At 35.5% G+C, this 18,326-nt stretch overlaps 1 pseudogene; it reads left to right on the top strand.

Annotated features, from left to right (window-relative positions):
- The first annotated feature begins 3,693 nt into the window (after positions 1 to 3,693).
- LOC122127003 lies at positions 3,694 to 3,792 on the top strand (annotated as a pseudogene).
- The last annotated feature ends 14,534 nt before the right edge of the window (positions 3,793 to 18,326 follow it).

Genomic DNA, 18,326 nt, shown 5'->3' on the forward strand with positions numbered 1-18,326 from the left:
AGTACTTATTTTTCTGGGCAATTTAAACACAAGAAGACTTTCGATGTAAAAGAAAAAAGAAAAAATATAGCCAAGTATTTGTGTCACAGCTTCTTGGACTGGTTTTCTGGAGACAAATTTTGGATTAGATTTGTCCCCATTGACATAGATATTGTTTCATGGCAACCAAATGCAAGAGGGAAGTTTAATGGACTCGCTTAGTCAATCAAACAGCATAATCAAAAAATGGCAAATAATATTTAGTGAATTATTTGACCAATTACTTTGCTAGAATAAAGAAGGAAAATGTAATTCAAAATCAATTTACCTAAAAGTATGAATAAAAAGTAGTGAAGAGAGATGAGAGAAAAAATAGAGGATTGTTTTTCTACAGTGGAGTAATGGGTTCTTCAGCTTGTTTCTTACATTCCATCTTCACAAGCTATCAGTTGTGGCTCAGTACTGGAGTATCCAGTTCAGACAAAGAGAACTCATAGAAGAAAGATAATATTTGCAGCAGATATAGGTGATTTATAACCTTAGATAATCTATTTAAATCTGTTCAGAATCCTCCTCTACACCAAACTGCCCTCTTCGAACAGTTTTGTTTGCTTTTACCAAGACTTCCCTCCATTACCTGCTTAAAATTTTTGAGAGCTCATATTCATACTCTCTAGAGATTGCTGTTTGGTTGTGATTTTTTGTGTTTTTGTTTGCTTTTGTGTTTTTTAAATGAATTTCCAAAGTTTGTGCAAGTGTCTTACAATTAAATATGTCCACCTAATTGTCCATTGCTCCTGGATCACAGTGTCTCCTTCTATCATTCTCAACCACCCCCTTCTCCAAGATTTATTTCTGATTTACCAATTCTTTTCTCAAATGTGTACATTGAGTATTCTAGTTGTACTTGCTCCTTGTTCCATTTTTCATTCATTCTATGTCTTTACTATTATTCCTCTCTGGTTTCAACTTCCTGATAGTCATTCTGTTAAACTGTCTGTTAATACTTTGAAAGGTTTATATACATTCCATGGAGTTTCAGTCCTGCATATACCTGAACTGATGTCAACTTATATTTCCATAATTAATTCATCTGCAGTAACAATTTGCAAGACTGGAGACTTGAAACACCTAGACATGATTATATTATCATCCATTTGAAGAGTAATCTTTAGTCAACAAGAAAGTTTAAAAATGGTTTTGAATGTATTCTTAACTACCAATTTTTATAAATGGCTTTGTACAATGGTGTGTTATTATTTTATTTTACATGGGATAAGACTTTCTACTACCTATAAGTTTTGGAAAAAGAAGAAAACTAACATTTACTACTATAGAGGAATATGATAGAAATAGAAGATAGATTTTGTCACATCTCAGATGAGTACCCATATTCAAGCCTTGAAGACATATTTCTTACTATGTTAGTCAGAGGGAAAACAAAACAACATATGATAAGGCAAGTATTTGTGACTTTTTAAAATGCCCCTTATTAAGTGATAAAATTGACTTTATTAGCTAACGTTTGGGGTTGAAATATGGGAGGCAGATCTATTTAACCAATTTCTGAAAGGCACCTACTGAACAACACAAATGATGCGTGGTACTATTTCTACACTTTAATGAATGGTTGAACCTGTTTGTCATTAGTGCTGGGTAAATAAATCAACTCTATTGTAACTTGCTCCCTAACACTTGAAAAACTTGTAATGTCACTAAGGGTCTTCTGCTTATCAAATGTAATTTTGTCAAGTGTGATTTTAAAAAGTTTATTTGAAAAGGAATACACTTTCAGAAGATTAAATGTAGGTTGGTTTGAGAATGACAACATTTTTATATTACAGAACCAAGTTGTACTAAAGTACCAGTGTTTTGAAGCACAAACAATCTTCTCAATTAGTGTTTTGCTGAATTACATTTGACCTCTAAGTCAAGTTTTCCTGACCTTGGTAGATCAATCACTGATCTGTCCTCCCAGGAACTATTTTTTGGGCCCACTTATGCTAGACTGAAATATTACATTAATCATTAGGGGAGTGGTATTAAAAATAATCTTGTGACACTTTCTGATCTTGTTCATTCATATGAGCTGGTCATCTGTAAATTGAGTTTGAAATACAGTACTTTATCTCGATTTTGTGACCTCATCTTTCATTTTAAATTGCCTTCCATTACACAATTGCTTGCTGCCAATTCTTGTGTCTCAAGGAATTGGGGCCCTGAAATATTATAAGAAATGAAAAATAGGGATGGATTTTCAGTTACTTTCTGCTGGCATGTTGCATAAGCCTAGGTGAGAAGTCTTGCCCCTGTTATCTGATGATGCAGGGAACTCAGCCATAAGATACTACGACCAATGGGTCTATAGAAGAATAAAGTCTTTTAGATATCATATCAGCACAATTGGAGTGTAAGCTGTAGGAATGCTTCAGAATTGTGGGGAAAAACATTTTGGGACCAGCGAGTTAAAATAATAAACAGAGCATCAGAGTAAAATCTCTTATAGATTAGAGGAAAACAACATTGATTTTTAACAATGTGAATTCAGAAGACCACGAAAACTTAGAAGGTCTCACAAGTTTATACCGAAGACATTGCATTGATCCTTTTTATATTCTAATATATATTCTAAACTTAATTATTTATATTTCAATTCTATTTATTGGAATAAATAAATATCAATTTATTTGTCAAATTATCAATTGATTTTAGTAAGTTTCACTGTGTGAAATATAAATTCAGCACATATAAATATAAAATATATAACTATAGATAATATAATAAAAAGGGGCACATGTTTTGCATTGTTCTGTTGTGGTTAGAGGATCAAAAGCAACTCTGTTTTAAAGTATTATTCCATTATCTCTACCTCAGTGTTTGGTAGAGTTAGACTTAAACCTTTAACTTTTGTAGATTTACAGACTGGAGGCAAGAGGAAACATTACCAATTTAAGGCCTAATAACAAGGAGAAACATATGGGCTTCTCCTGGAGCTATGAAAATATTTGGTGACAGAAAGGCAGTAGTGTAAGTTCGTGCCTGGTTGGAAGGTATACAGGTCAGCAAATTAGTTAATCATGCATATGAACAATTTTTTCACCTTCTTGGCTTTAGCAACTGTTGAAATGGTAGGTATAATAAACAATTATATTTTGATAAAAACCTTCTAGTCTGAGCAGTTCTGTCTGAAATGTTCAACTTTCTAGGATCCCTTGTAACTAAGAGTTGTTTTGTTCAAGTAAGACAATTTATGCTGTCAAGGTAAGATATTCTGGTTGATCCTACATGGAAGAAGTGTAAAGTGTCAAGTAGACATTTGTACAAATAAGACCTCATTTGGGAAAATTTTAGCTGCAGAAGTTTAGAAGGAGCTCTTAAGTAAGGCTAACTTTGAATCCATTAGCTCCACAGAGCTAACTCAGTTGGATAAATAAGTACTTGAAAAAGCCATCCCCTTTGGACCTAGCTTAAAATGCTTCAAAGTATGATTAAATCTAAAATGAAAAAGATTTAAAATAGTCATTGACAAAAAATTGCAAACGTAAGCAATTGACTGAACAATATAATTATTTTCCATTATACACAGAATTTTAGGGAAATAAGATCAGTAGCATTGTTAGGAACATCAAGGTTTCCTTGTTACAAATAGGCACCCAAGGATATAATCCTCTATAAATATTGCATCATTAACTATCTAAATTTAGAAGACATTACATGCTTCCGCAGCACATATACCCAAATTACAACAATACAGAGATTAACATGGCAATTGCACATGATGATATGAAAATCTGTGAATTATGCCATATTTTTCATTCTTTAGATGCAAGAAATGGAAAACAATTATTAAAAAGTTGATTACAAAATTACAAGTGTAACAATACATGTAATCCATATATATAAGTTAGTTTGACATCAGTGTATTAAATCTTCACCTTAGAAAGGCCTTTACATAGCATAATCTTAACAAAACTTTTAAAATTCGACAACATTGTCATTTTATTCCAAAGAAACATACATAGTATGTAGGATCAACATACTAGTAAAAAAGGAATCTTAAACTGTTTCTGTATGGAATGCAATCTGAAAGGACACATTTATTAACGAACCTATATATTATAAAACAATGTAGTATTCAAAGTCATATCTAGGAAAGAATAAAATAGATTATGGATATTATACAAACAGAATACAGAATATTTTAAAGTATAATTTTTCAGATAAACACCAGAAATATCTTTAGTTTCTTTAGTACTCTCTTCAACAGATAAATTAAAATTATTTCTGATTAAAAAAAGCAAAAACTCGAGGGAAGACCAAGATGGCTATGGGGAAGTAGCAGAATGCCACAGCTTTCCCCAACCAAAAAGAGAGTTCAAGTTCCAACGTTTAATCTCCCCAAGAGACCGACAACAACAAAAAGACCAACATCCATTGAAAAACAGGAGGCAGAAAAACAAAAAAAAAAGAGTTAAACAGAAGAATTTCACAACAGAGAAGCATGAAGACCCCTCCTCCAACGTCTATTGGCCACACAGCAGCGTGCCAAGCCATGGCCAGCCCGCCTGGAGGGAGCTGCCCGTGTCCCAGAGACACAGGGGGCTGTTTGCAGATCACCTGCACCAAAGCCCCCTGAGGTACCAGTGTCAGACCTGCTAATCATGACGACTGAAGAAACCTCTGAGCAGGGAACTTACACAAACATCCCACCCCTACCCCTCACTCTCCATTTGAGCAGAGAGGCTCCATGCCACCAAAGCAACTCTGCCCCATGGCAGGAACCCCAGAGATACACGAGATGCCCACAGAACACCAGAGCAGAAGAACTGAAAGGAACTGGTGTTGATCCGGAGAGCGCAAACAGAAACAAACCCCAGCGCTCAGAACCTGCACAGAGGCCCCTCCCCTACCCCTCGAGTGCAGGCCGGAGGCCCATCCCATGTAGCGGACCGAACAGCGTCAATGGAGGCAGTGACAGAAGAGAAACACATAGAGCCAACACCTCTCAGCCCAGCCAAAACCACCTCAATGGAACTCTGACTGCAAGGCAACCAGCAACCTATATCACACAGAAACAACAACTAGCACCAGGGTGAGTACCCTTCAGGGGACAGTTTATTCCTCAAGGGAGAACAGAGCTAGTGGGAATCCCCAAACCCCCTACCCCAAAACCTGCACCACAAGACCCACTAAAACCAGAAACTGTTCAAGAGCTCCACTAGCCCATAGAGCACACTCAGCTTGCCACGCTAGAACAAGAGAGACCCTGGAAGGGAGCTTAAACTCCCAAGACAGGAACAGCACCACTGGGTCAAGACACCCAACGGTGGAAGAAATTTGAACTGTGCACTCCAGGCTGTGTAATCTAGGTGGGATACACAGCAGCACAGGTCCAACCGGTGTGCCCCAGGCTGGGGGCTGGGACCAGGCCTGGGGATCCGGTGCCTGAGCAACATAACCACCTCCTCCCAACTGAAATCAGAAGCTGAGCATACGCCTCAGCAAAGGGGAGAAAAACAGGGAACAGCAGCCCCTGGGAATCATGCCTGTGACAGCAAAAGACCGGGGGGGTGGTGGTTCAGGACAAGAGGAGTCCAAACCCCACAAGAAACCTACCCATATATTCTAGGCTGGGAATTGGAAAGCACAGGCCGCCAGCACCTGATAATAGTCAGGAGCTTAGTCTGGTAAGGTGACTCAGCAGTACAGTGCTTGTCTTAGGTGCAGGAGGCCCTGGATTTGATTCCTCAGCAACACATAAGCAGAAAGGGCCAGATGTGGTGCTATGGGTCAAATGGTAGGGTGTCAGCCTTGAGCTGAGGGACAGCACCCAAGCCCAGAGTTCAAGCCTACAACTAGCCATAAAAGTAAAACAAAACAAAACATCAGGAGCCCGTAGCAGATTCCAGCATCTGGGAGAGTACATCCAGCACATTTGAACTTGCCAAGAGCACCTGCAGGAACAAATAGGAGCAGTCTAAGCTGCTCAACCCTTCTAAGGGCGGGAACTGCCAGTGATCTACAGCAGAGAGCCAAGAACCCTGTGTGGGTCAGACCAGCAGCTGGAGGTCGGCCCCCAACAGAACCGAGATCAGGTACAGACTCTCTCTACCAGCACAGAAACAGTAACCAAGCAAAGACAGACACCTATTGACCAAGAAAAAAATTCAGATTAGTCTGAAAAAATTCCTGAATCCCCATGAGAAAATCACAGGAAAAGATTACAAGGTTTATCAACACCTAGGATAGCAACCTATCTCTAAATGCCAGCAGCAACCCAGGGCATAGCCCCAGTGGGAGCAAAGTAGGAATGGAAGACAAACACTACATTCAAGAGATGCTGGAGGCAATGACTCAAGAAATAAAGGGAGAAATAGACCAGAAATTGAAAGAAAAAAGGGTCAAAATATTGAAAGGCATGCAGGAGATCAAACAGGAGAAGCATGCAAAAACAGAGGCAGCACACACCTCACTAAGCCATGAGATAAGTGACAAAATAGAGGCAATACACACCTCATTAAAAGGTGAGATTAGTATTTTGAAAATCAACATCGAATCCATAAATGAGTCCATTTCCTCCATGCAAAACACAATGGAAGCCACAGTTAACAGAGTGAACAAAATGGAATACAGAAGACAGAATACATCAACTGGACCAAAAAATGACAGATATGGAAAAATCACTTAAATTATGCCAAAGGGAAATTCAAGAGCAAGCAGATAGTGCCAAGAAATTTAACCTTCATATACGAAGGTGAAGAATATCAAAGCAAGGGAATGCAACACCTATTCCACAAGATAATTGGTGAAAATTTTCCCCATCTCAAAAAAAAATCTTACCTACATAACAAAAGCATATAGAACACCTAACAAGCAGGATCCCAGGAGAAATACTTCCAGACACATCATAGTATAAATGATAGATCTGAATGATAAGGAAACAATCTTGCATGCAGCAAAAATGAAGGAGCTATACTACAACAGGAAAAATATTAGAATCGCTACAGATCTCTCCACACAAACACTGAATGCAAGAAAGGCCTGGGAAAGTACCATATGAGCCCTGAGAGCCAATAACTGCCAACCCAGACTGATATACTCGGCAAAACTAGCATTCACATTCCATGGAGAACTGAAAATTTGTAATAGCAAACTAAATTAATACATAAACATTAAGCCAGCATTAGAAAGACTAATAAGAGGTGGAACACAACCTGAGAAAAGAACCAGGAACAGGGACCTGCACCCAGACAGGCATTAATAGAAGTCTATCTGAGCAAGCACAGGAGGAAAGGAAAGAAGAAAAACAGTGACCATAATGCATCTCTCCATACTATCTCTTAAGATTAACAGGTTAATTCACCAAGAAAAAGAAAAAGAAGTGCAGATTGGATCCTAAAACATGACCCATCCATCTGTTGCCTTCAGGAGACCCACCTCTAAGCCAAACATGCAAACAAACTGAGAGTGAAGTGTTGGAAAAGGATCTACCAATCAAATGCCCCTAGTAAGAAAGCAGGTGTAGCAATCCTGATATCGGACAAAATAAACTTGTCATTAAAATCAATACAAAAAGATAAGGATGGACACTACATATTAATACATGGAACAATACAAGAGGAGGATATTACCATCATCTACTTACATTCCCCAAACATTGGTGCACCCAAATATGTTAAGAAAATACTCTCAAACTTACGGAATAAAATAGATCCAATATGATAATACTAGGAGACTTTAACACCCCACTCTCACCAAAGGACTGGTCTACCAACCAGAGGATTGGCAAAGAAGCTACCGAATGAAGTGAGGCCATACTTCAAGCAGTACTGACATTTACCAAGTATTTCACCCTAAAAACAACACAGTACACATTCTTCTCAGCAGCTCGTGGTACTTTCTCCAAAATAGACTATATCATAGTTCATGCAAGGAACTTAAGCAAATTCAAGGGATTGACATAATCCCCTGTATCCTATCTGACCATAATGGAATCAAGCTAGTTCTCAATAACAAAGCATACTGCAGAAATTACTCAAATACATGGAAATTGAACAGCACACTTCTAAGCAATGTCTGGGCAATGGAAAACATTAAAGAAAAAATTAAAAATTTCTACAACTCAATGAAAATGAAAATACCTCATAAAGAAACTTGTGGGACACAGGAAAAGCAGTCCTGAGGGCCAAAGTTATTGCCCTCTGTGCCCACATCAAGAAAATAGAGACAGACCAAAAAAATAATCTCATGTTGCAATTAAAACAGCTAGAAAAACATGAAAAAATGGAACCTAAAGTTACTAGACAGAGCCAGATAACCAAACTAAGAGCGGAGATTATTGAAATAAAGATTTGGAGAATCATAGCCAAAATTAACCAAACAAAACGCTGGTTGAAAAAAAAATAAAATTGATAGACATTTGGCAAGATTATAAAAGAAGAGAGGAAACCCATATTAACAGGATGAGCGATGCCACGGGAAAAATCTCAACACGTACCCAAGATGTCCAAACAATTTTAACGGACTACTTTCAAAAGTTATACTCTCTAAAGAAAGAAAACCTGGCAGAAATGGATGCATTTTCAGAGAAATACAAATTGCCCAAATTGAGCAAAGAAGAAGTCAATTAAATTAGCCAATATCCTACAATGAGATACAGGAAGCAATCAGAAGTCTTCTAACCAAAAAAAAGCCCAGGACAAGATGGATTTACAACAGAATTCTATAAGAACTTAATAGAAGAACTAATACCTTTACTCCTCAAGCTCTTCAAAGAAACAGAAAAGGAGGGACCTATACCAAACTCATTCTAAGATACCAATAACACACTCATCCCCAAACCAGGAAAAGACCGAACCAAAAAAGAACTACAGGCCAATTTCCTTGATGAACACAGATGCAAAGATCCTTAACAAAATTCTAGCTAACAGAATCCAGAAACACATTAACAAAATACACTAAAACCAAGTAGGCTTCATCTCAGAGATTCAGGGATGGTTTAACATACGTAAGTCAATAAATGTAATCCAACACATCAATAGAGCCAAGGTCAAGAATCACATGATTATCTCCACAGATGCAGAAAAGGTTTTTGATAAAATTCAAAATTCATTCATGCTAAAAGCTCTGGAGCCAATAGGAACAGAAGGAACATTTCTCAAAACATTAACAGCCATTTACAACAGAACAATAGCTAATACTATACTTAATGGGGAAAAGCTACAACCAATTCTCTTAAAATCATGAACAAGGCAAGGATGCTCACTGTCTCTATTACTGTTCAATATAGCCCTGGAATCCTTAGCCAGGTCAATAAGGCAAGAAAAAACATTAAAAGTATCTGAATAGGGAAAGAAGAAATTAAACTATCCCTTTTTGCAGATGACATGATACTATACCTTCACGATCCCAAAAACTCCATCTCCAAACTCTTAGAAATCAAAAATCACTTCGGCAAAGTAGCAGGATACAAAAATCAATCCAATAAAATCAGTTGCCTTCTTGTACACTGACAATGTACAAGCACAGAGGGAAATAAAGGAAAGCAACCCCATTCACAATAACCTCCCCCAAAATAAAATATTTAGGAATTAACCTAAGCAAAGATGTAAAAGAACTATTTAATTAAAACTATAAAAATTTAAAGAAAAAAATTACAGAAAACACTAGGAAATGGAAAGGCCTCCCATGCTCTGGGATAGGCAGACAATATAGTGAAAATGGCATACTGCCCAAATTAATATACAAATTCAATGCAATTCCTATTAAAATCCCAAGGATGTACATCTCTGAAGTACAGAACACAGGCCAAAAAATTCACATGGAACCACAAAAGACTTAGAATATCCAAAACAATTCTAGCGAATAAAGACAACATGGGAGGGAAATCCATGCCTCACTTCAAACTCTACTATAGAGCGATAATAACAAAGACAGCATGGTACTGGCACAAAAACAGACCCGATGACCAATAGAATAGAATAGAAGATCCAGAAATAAATCCACATGCCTACAGTCAGCTGATATTTGACAAAGGAACCAAAGACCCACAATGGAAGAAACACAGCCTCTTCAAACACTGGTGCTGGGAAAACTGGGCGGCCACATGCAGAAGAATAAAAGTGGACCCCAGCATATCACCATACACCAACATCAACTCAAAATGGATTAAAGACCTTAGCATTAAACTTGAATCTCTGAAACCACTGCAGGCAGAGTAGGAGAGACACTTGAACTTATAGGCACAGGAAAGAATTTCCTGAACAGAGACCCAGGGTCACAACAAATTGGAGTGAGACACGACAAATGGTACTAACTTAAATAAAAAGCTTCTGCATAGCTAAAGCTATGGCAACCAAGCTAGAAAGACAACCAATTAATTGGGAAAAAATATTTACCAGCAATATATCTGACAAGGGGTTAATATCCAGTATATACAGGGAACTCAAGAAAATAGGCCTTCCCAAACAAAACAAACCAATTAGTAAATGGGCAAGGGAAATAAAGAGAGACTTCTCAGAAGAAGAAATAAAAATGGCAAAGAAACACATTAGGAAATGTTCACCATCCCTGGTTGTGAAGGCAATGTAAATAAAGACAACCATGAGATATGACCTTACCCCAGTCAGAATGTCCCACATCCACAAGTCAGCCAATGACAAATGCTGGAGGGGATGCGGAGAAAGAGGAACCCTACTACACTGCTGGTGGGAATATACAGTTATACAACCACTCTGGAAAACAGTCTGAAGAGTCCTAAGAATGCTAAATATTGACCTCCCTTTATGACCCAGTCATGCAACTTCTAGGCATCCATCCTGAACAACAGCAACAAGTATACAAGGACACATGTACCTCCATGTCTATTGCCGCACTGTTCGTAATAGCCAGGATATGGAAACAACCCAGATGTCCCACTACAGATGAATGGATCCCAAAATTGTGGTATCTATGCACAATGGAATATTATGCAGCCATTAGAAATGACAAAATAATGGCATTTGCAGGGAAATGGATGTAGCTAGAAGGTGATCATGTTGAGCAAGGTAAGCCAAGAGCAAAGAGACAAACAGTACATGGTCTCCCTGATAAGTGGATGTTAAAACCAAAATGTTAGATAATATGACAAAATTAACAGGACTTAAGAAACAAAAGACTTCCACTCATCTGGTTGAATCTCTACTAAATTACCATGTACTGCTGATCACATTTATGGTATATATGTGTACAATGGAGGGGAATCAGGAAGACGACATAGAACTAGAGGGAATCAGGGAAAAACCCATCAGCTGCACTGGACATTGACCAAAATGAACTAAGCAAGTTAATGGCAGGGATGGGAGGGATGGAACAAGTGGGAAAAAGGGAACAGCTGATGTTATGCAAAACAAAAGAAATGTACATACCAACCAGTGTAGAAGAAATAACTATATCGCAAAGCACATAGAACTCACAAATGTTATAGACTGTGATAGACAATTTGCTCCAGAAATGTTAGAATGTGTTTGTGACTTTGAGTTTCACTATCCCACAATACTGTGAAATTAGGGAAATTATGTAACCACTTAATTACAATAAAGAAAGCAAAAACTCTCCAGGAATCATTATAGATATATACAACTAACTCTGTAATACATTTTGACATCAAAGTCAGGCAATTCACTTGGAAGACTTCCATAGAATCCATGAATTGTTACAGTAAGCTATTGTAATTTGGATTGTGAAAATATTTTGTATGGAAACAAAGAATGTAATGGCATTTTTGAAATTTAAGAAACTTAACCGAATCATTATGACTTAGGAGAGCAATTTACACAGCCTTCCAAAACATAAAGAGGTAGTGATACATACTTATCCTTTTGGCAATATCAAATACAGTTTCTTCCAAGTTTTTCTTCAGACCTGATTTGACATAATGGTTCAACAGAAGCAGATCCAACATGTCTTTGCTATGTCTATTCCCAGCAGCAAGATGCACGGTGGCCATTGGTATCTGCATCATGATGAAGTAAGAAAAAAGCCACTCTAGTATTATTCCACATATAAGCACTGCACAGGGTTGTACAGCCATCTACAGTTATTGCATGAATATCTGCCACTTGATCCACCAACTCACGGACAGTGTCTAAGTGTCCACTGTAGGTTTCCTGATGAATATGTGTATACTCATCGTCATCCCTAGTATTCACATCAGTGGTCTTTTTGGAAAGTATTCTCCGCACTGTAATAACCTGATTATTTTCAGCAGCCCAAAGAAGAAATTTTCATGGATCCTTCATTTTTTTCTTGCAATTGATACCATTCCTCACTTTTTCATCATGTTCCTCGTCTTCATCAGAATTGTCTAACCAGAGACTGTGAGTGACAGTGGGAATGAGGTGTCCGTGTATTTCCTTAATAGTTCAGGTTATTTGAACTGTTCAGAAAAATCAAGTGAATTTTCTGCATCTGTTTTTTCACCATGATTTATTTTCCCTTTTTCCATTTTTACTATTTGAAATTATTCTAACTGGAGAGTAGGGAATTGATGGAGATCAGAGGAAAGATTTTCCTCCGTATTCAAAGATACAGCCTGAAAATAAGGACCAGTGATGTCTTCATGTGCATCTTATTCTAGGAATGAGAAAAGATGAAGTAATGCCAATAATGCCTTATATATAAATGATTTGGTAAATGGCAGAGTAGAAAGTAAAATAATGCAACTAAAAATATAAAAGCAAAATAAATTAGGATAATTATAGAGCAATCCTATTATCTATGAGAAACATTAAAGAGAGAGGAAGAGGGACAGAGGTGCAATGACCTAGATAGCCACAAATGCATGCCTCTGATCAATTTGTAGAGCAAACAGAATTTTATTTTATGTTTAAAAAAGATGGAAATAGAATTTATGTATTTATTTGAATTTGTAAATACATTTTTAGCAGCCTACATGAAGAGACGTAGGTTTAATCATATTGCAGACTAGAATCTAAATCCTTGAAAATTCTAGGAACAGATCTGAATGAAATCAGTTGATTCACACTTTTCATGTACAATGAAGGAATAGGTCCAGTCTATGAAAACAGCAAGAGAAGGCAGGCCGATTGTATCTGTGACAAAACTTTGTGTAAAATGGTATTGAGCATTACTTACTGTTGATCCACTTGCACTGGAAGCATGATTCTGAACAATTGCTTGCTGATTTTCAACTATTGCTTTGATCATTATATTCTCCAAAAAGAAAAAGTGAGATTTAATTGATAGCAAAAACTATTAATACATTTTGATTTCTCATTATGCACCTTCAATCATTGAAAGCACATGAAGACAATAGACAGGCCTACATTATTAGATGAAAACAAGTGTCTTTAAAAAAACAAGGAATGTAAGTAGTCATGTAAAGGACTTCTATTTTAGTACTACATTATACATTTTGTTTCTAATGTTGGGTATGAATAAATAATGGATCTATTAGAAAGCTCTTTCTGGCTTTTTGTTGAAAATAACTTTCTTTGTAAGATCATATCTATTCACACTAAGAGGTAATCAACCCAATGTTTATCAAGTTTGAATATCCTATCATATTGACTGTAAATAGGTATTGAGGTTATGCTTGTTAGATATTCCTTTCAAAAACAAGCAAACAAAAAGCATGTGTCATTTCCAGGTAGTGGATGTATCTGAAGTTGTTTTGTACATCCAAAGGGTTAATGGCTCTTTTGTGGGAGTAACTATGGCAAGTTAACAAATAAGGCTTTTCGAATATTTTTTCCAACATAAATAACATCCCAAAGCGAGACTTGCAATTTCTGAAAACCCTTTAGTATTATTTCAGTTCATTGACTATAGAGCTAAAGACATTTCTGAAATAAATATTAAGATCTGAAAATGTAAGTGGGTATATAGGCTTTTTTATGCATCATCTTATGAAAATCCAGTTTTTATGAAACTAAATGAAATAGAATAAAAGAATGTAAGTGAATTTGGTAAGCTAATTATTAGTATAACTGTTTTCTATTAACACAGTCCTTTGAATATAGATGATGCAGTTAAATTATTTCCTTTGTGTTTCTGTACTTCAGTTATTTTTCATATCATTGTAGTTATGGGAGTGAATTTGTAGTATAAATAAAGGTCCTTTAAAATGATTAGGATTAATCTTGTGCTTTGTGTCCTACTCCCAAGAAAATGAGTTATTTTCAAGTGTTAATAGTTTATAATTGAATCTTCATATCATAAGAAAATTTTAAAAATTTAGTAGTATGATGACTTTTTAACCCAATAGTATCCGACAAGTTGGAGAGTCTTTAATTCATGCTTAGGTCTTGGTGTCTATGATTTTTAACTTCTTGTTCCTTAACATTAGTGAGAGTTCAGACTGCATTTTGGGGTATATGAAAGGTAAAATATTTATCTGACATCAAAGGTGATTTTTATATGAGTCTTGCTTTAATAACATTTTAAAGTAGTACATTTCCCTCAGAATGTTGGGTATAAAAAGCAATCAAAATACGTCTAATGGTAAACAACTTAGGTGAGCTACAATGTGGAAATGATTGGTCCATAACACCTGCAATCTGTTTCCATCAGGAATTGGGCAGGACACTCTTTCGTTATGACTCTGTTAAACAGAGATGGGGTCCCCAGGCAGTGCAGTGTTGAGTGAAGGGATAGAATATGATTTCTATTTTGAGCTAGAAATCAAGAATGTTATACTTTAGCAGTTCCTTTCAACAGGGAGGTATAAATTGATTATGAACTTGGGGTTTTCATATTACAGGTACCTATTTTCTAACAAAGATAAAGTCAAATATTAGAGTGTACACAGTAATTCTGGGAAATTTTCCTAGAATTAGTAGACGAAGTGCTGGCATTTTAGTCATAAAATAAAATGATTTGATACAGCGGAAGATGGGTCTCAGGCTAACACTTACCATGTGTGCAATGCTGTACTAGTAATTCCAATTCTGAAGACTTCAATAACATCATCTGAGAATTAAAAATGGAAGTAGTTCAAATTGTTGGGATTATTGTGAGGATTGAGTTAGATACAATAGGTAAAGTACTTGGAAAAACTATCATTCAGCATTTGATACTTTCTACCTGTTATTTTATCATGTGATGAATTCTAACATTTTTACTGTGATTTTTATATTGTGTCTATTTACAATATGCAATGTGATATATTGATATTCATTGCATTGGTCAGGTTGTTGACATTAAGAGGAAAATACATGCAAAGAAAATTTCTAAGGAGGAAACTATTATATTGATTCATGGTTTAAGAGAATGCAGTTTAAGATCAGATGTCTCCATTGTTTTTAATTATGTTTTTATTAAATAGTTGTTCAAAGGAATTTCCATTCCACAAATCAGTTTATAAGTACAATGGATCTTTACATAACTTTCCCATACCCTCCCAAATCTCACCCCACTTTCATCTTTTCTAGTTTCATACTATCTGCATTGAATATTGTGCCTTCACTCCCTTCGTCCATAACTCTCTTTATTCCTTCCCTTTGACTTCTGCTCACATCATCCAAGTGATAGATTGCTGGTATTCATTTTGTTGGATTAAAAGTTCAATTTTATAAGAAATTACACCTTTTAAATACTCCTCTGCAAATAGCATGCTTTGGTTAATACTGTTGTGTAATTGTAACCCCTCTGTATGGTATTTTCACTATAAAAAAATCTCAGTTTTATGGTCAATAGATTTTGAAAAGGATGCCATGACTTTATGAAATAAAAATAGAATCTTAAATGGGTGTAGTAGCACTATTGCCTCCCTAGATTTAAAAAAAGTTCTTAAACTACTACCTCAATCCTTATACAAAAATTTAAAAAAATTTAAATAAAAATGATTATCAAACTATATGTGAGATGTAAAAACATATAAACATAAACATAAAAATTCATGGCATTGGATCAGTAAAGGTTTCTAAAATATGACATGGAAAGCATTAGTGGGTAAAGAAAAGCAAGAATAAACTGGATAATATCAACTTATAATCTTTCATAATTCAAAGGACAATATAACAGAAGTGAAAACATATCTAACAGAAAGAGGACACATATTTGTTAATGCTACAATATTAATGCTACAATGATTCTGAGTCTAAGTATTTTTATATCTTCTAATTTTATATAACTTTATCCCAAATGGAATATTTCTTTAAAAAACATATGCAAATAGTAGGAGCATATGAAATAAGTTCCTCTTTCTTATCCAAGAATAAATAAAGAGAAAACTCACTAGTAGGACCATAATATAAAAAGATGACACAAAATATAATAATGCACTTGTGGAGAAATTGATATACTACACATAGCGAATCAATTGTATAATACTTCAATCATTAAAGCAAGCAAGTATTCAAAAGGTCAAAGAGAATTGAATAGGTTCTATCCATTTCACGTCTATGTATGTATTAAAGAGAAGTAAAAAACTTGTTTGGACAGGGAATGTAGTTATTAAGAATGCACTTAAATACTTTGCGTGAGATCCTGGAAATAATCCATAAAACAAATTTTGAAAAGGCTCACTATAGGGGATGTATGCTGGACAAATTCCTGTAAATGAATTTTATATCTACTTTAAATGTCTGTTCTAAAATTTACAGCATTTCTATTTGAAGAAAAGCAAATTTGTGAAAATTATGCTTGGAAAACCTATGATCGTAAATTCACTTCCAAAGTACTAAAATGCATACAATAAAAGGAGATAATATATTTCAAGTGAATTACATGTCAGCAATAAAAAACTATTGTTAAAATACTTCACACAAAATGCAGAATACCTAAAAAGATATTTTCTGTGTTTGCTTAAAAACTTTGTATCCTTAAACAACTGGTTTTTCCCCATCTCCTCCACAAGTTATACTGACATCAAATATAGTGAAAGCAGGGGTTATACTGTGGGGGAGGGACATACAAAGCAACAAAGAGATAATCTTATAAATGTGTTAGAAACACATGCATGAAAGAAAAAAAACATTAAAATACCTGTTGCAACAATGAGAAGTACAAGTTGTCATGTCCAAAACGAGCTTTACAACGTTGGTGCGGGGGGGGGGGGGGAAGGAGAAGGATTGGGATTGGGGGGGAGGGGGGAGGCTGGGAAGGGATGTGAAGGATAAACAAAGGAGGAGGCTGCAATGCTTGGTAAGAAATGTACGCATTATCCTGCCCATGTAACTGTAACTCCTTTGTACAGTATGTTCACAAATAAAATTAAATTAAATTAAAAAAAAAACAACTTTGTAAACTGCAACATTTAAAACAATAATATGATTTCTGTTCATTTTGAGGATTTTTGTCTGTTTAATTTGAGTTTATTCAGAGATACCTCAGTCAAAAAGTGTATGGGATAACTGGAATACCTAGGAATAAAGCAATACTTATAAATAATTGATAACATTTTCTGGAGGAAACTTTTGGCAAATGACAGAAGACACAAATCTATGCATCTGCATCTTATGAAAGCCATATGTTACTTGGTCAATCCAATTGTTTTTCTCTACTTTGCTGGGGAAAAAGTATTCTCAAGATAAGAGCCAATAGCAGTAAAAAGAAACAAAATACACTATCATCTTGATTTGTGAAAGTAAAAAATGAAATATAATAATTCCACTTAAATGACTCCAATATTAGTATTTATGAAGATGTTCCTGAATGCCAAAATCCATTGAATTTTTGGAATTTTAATTTCTATGAACATATGAAAACTAGAACAAGAAAAGAAATATAGACTTAGAGCCAACCACCCTTGGAATAATTTTCTTAATTGCTTTGAAATTGCATAAAAATTGATATTCCTTTCCATTAGCAACATTTTAAAATGCTTATCATTGATTATAATTCAAATATGAAGCAAGAGTAATTTTATATCATCATTATAAATATCATTCTATTACTATCATAAATTAGAATAACAAACCAGTCCCAATATATTACCTACCCATCATTATCCTTAATTCCTAATCATTACCTAAATATCTTAAACAATCTAAATAGTCATGTCTTTAACATAAACGTAAATATTCTATATTTTTACTTAACATTTTCCAGTGGCATGTATTCATTTTTCTAAGAAATGTTCAGAGCAGTTAAAAGATGCTTTTGTGAAATTAATGTGATACATTTGGTTGTTGTTGTTGTTGTTTTCTGAAAGGCCTGGGCATTATCCCTAAGCGTTTTTAGGCTCAAGGACAGCAATCTACAACTTGAGGCACAGAGCTAATTCATGTTTTTAGTGGTTAATTGGAGATAAGAAACTAACAAGTACTTTTCTGTCTGCACCACTTTCAAACATATTTCTAAGATCTCATTACTCAGAATAGGTCGAATTATAAGAGTGAGTCACT

The sequence above is a fragment of the Dipodomys spectabilis genome, unplaced genomic scaffold, assembly GCF_019054845.1.
Source record: "Dipodomys spectabilis isolate Male_0828 unplaced genomic scaffold, ASM1905484v1 ptg000295l, whole genome shotgun sequence".
NCBI classification, from domain to species: Eukaryota; Metazoa; Chordata; class Mammalia; order Rodentia; family Heteromyidae; genus Dipodomys; species Dipodomys spectabilis.